The sequence below is a fragment of the Ceratotherium simum genome, chromosome 28 (genome assembly GCF_057802395.1).
Source record: "Ceratotherium simum simum isolate JZ-2026a chromosome 28, ASM5780239v1, whole genome shotgun sequence".
NCBI classification, from domain to species: domain Eukaryota; kingdom Metazoa; phylum Chordata; class Mammalia; order Perissodactyla; family Rhinocerotidae; genus Ceratotherium; species Ceratotherium simum.
Window position 1 is genome coordinate 17,358,094 of NC_141927.1, and position 1,934 is coordinate 17,360,027.

The 1,934-nt window shown below is 47.1% G+C and overlaps 1 pseudogene; it reads left to right on the forward strand.

The window, feature by feature from the left end:
• Window positions 1-230: 230 nt before the first annotated feature.
• LOC101398512 (putative rRNA-processing protein EBP2 pseudogene) lies at window positions 231-1,330 on the forward strand (annotated as a pseudogene).
• Window positions 1,331-1,934: the final 604 nt, after the last annotated feature.

Below are 1,934 nucleotides of genomic sequence, written 5' to 3' on the forward strand. Positions count from 1 at the left end.
TTGTCACAAATGGCTGGGTCCCACTGTTTCTCATGGCTGAGTAGTATTCCATTGTGTATATATACCACATCTTCTTATCCATTCGTCCCTTGATGGGCACTTAGGTTGCTTCCAAGTCTTGGCTATTGTGAATAATGCTGCAATGAACACAGTCCACATGGAGCCGCAGCTGGAGAGCAGGGGCTGAAGGCGGGCCGCGGCAGCGAGAGGTGCGCTTTCCCCGTCGCGCGGGCCTCGGGCCACGCTGCTCCCTCGGGTAGGTGTCGGACGTGCGCGCCGCGAGATGGACACGCCGCCGCTCTCGGGATCGGACTCGGATTCTGATGATTCTCTTGTCACGGACAGAGAGTTGCAGGATGCGTTTTCCCAAGGGCTCCTGAAGCCAGGCCTCAATGTGGTACTGGAGGGGCCGAAGAAGGCTGTGAACTACGTGAATGGCCTGAAGCAATGTTTGGCAGAATTCAAGCGGGATCTGGAATGGGTAGAAAGGCTTGATGTGACCCTGGCTCCGGTGCCGGAAATCAGTGGACCTCAGTCAACATCTCAGAGCAAGGATCAGAAAGCTGTTGATCCGGAAGATGACTTCCAGCGGGAGATGAGCTTCTACCGCCAGGCCCAGGCCGCAGTACTTGCAGTGTTACCCCGCCTCCATCAGCTCAAGGTCCCTACCAAGAGGCCTGATGATTATTTTGCAGAGATGGCCAAGTCTGATCAGCAGATGCAGAAGATTCGACAGAAGCTACAGGCTAAACCGGCCGCCATGGAGAAGTCAGAAAAGGCTAAGCAACTGAGAGCACATAGGAAATATGGAAAGAAGGTGCAAACAGAGGTTCTTCAGAAGAGGCAGCGGGAGAAAGCACATATGATGAATGCTATTAAGAAGTATCAGAAAGGCTTCTCTGATAAACTGGATTTCCTTGAGGGAGATCAGAAACCTGGTGCTCAGGGCACGAAGGAAGGAGCTAAAGGCCAGCAGATGAAGAAGCGGCCCAATGCAAAACGACGCTATAAAAACCAGAAGTTTGGTTTTGGTGGAAAGAAGAAAGGCTCCAAGTGAAACACTTGTTAGAGCTGTATCCAGCTTCCGGGCCAAGACAGCTCATGGCAAGGGCCTCAAGAGGCCTGGAAAGAAAGGGTCAAATAAGAGACCTGGTAAACGGACAAGAGAGAAAATGAAGAGCAGAACACGCTGAGCAGCATCATTGTAAACAGAACCAAGAAAAAGGAATGAAGACTTGCGATTTCATGGTGCAATTGGATCCCTTCTGTTGGTTTCTTTTTGTAAAAAATTCTTTCAATAAACTAAAGAAAAATTTTCAAAGAAAAAAAAAAAGAAGGGATCCAATTGCACCATGAAATCGCAAGTCTTCATTCCTTTTTCTTGGTTCTGTTTACAATGATGCTGCTCAGCGTGTTCTGCTCTTCATTTTCTCTCTTGTCCGTTTACCAGGTCTCTTATTTGACCCTTTCTTTCCAGGCCTCTTGAGGCCCTTGCCATGAGCTGTCTTGCACCTATCTTTATGCATTGGTGTTTTCAAGTTCTTTGGATAAATACCCAACAGTGGAATAGCTGGATCATATGGTAGTTCCCGCCTTGATTTTTTGAGGAATCTCCATACTGTTTTCCATAGTGGCTGCACCAGTTTGCACTCCCACCAGCAGTGTATGAGAGTTCCCTTCTCTCCACATCCTCTCCAACACATGTTGTTTCCTGTCTTGTTAATTATAGCCATTCTGACGGGCATGAGGTGATATCTCATTGTAGTTTTGATTTGCACTTCCCTGATAGTTAATGATTTTGAACATCTTTTCATGTGTCTGTTGGCCATCTGTATATCTTCTTTGGAGAAATGTCTGTTCAGGTCTTTTGCCCATTTTTTAATTGGGTTGTTAGTTTTTTTGTTGTTGAGATGCATCAGTTCTTTGTATATTTT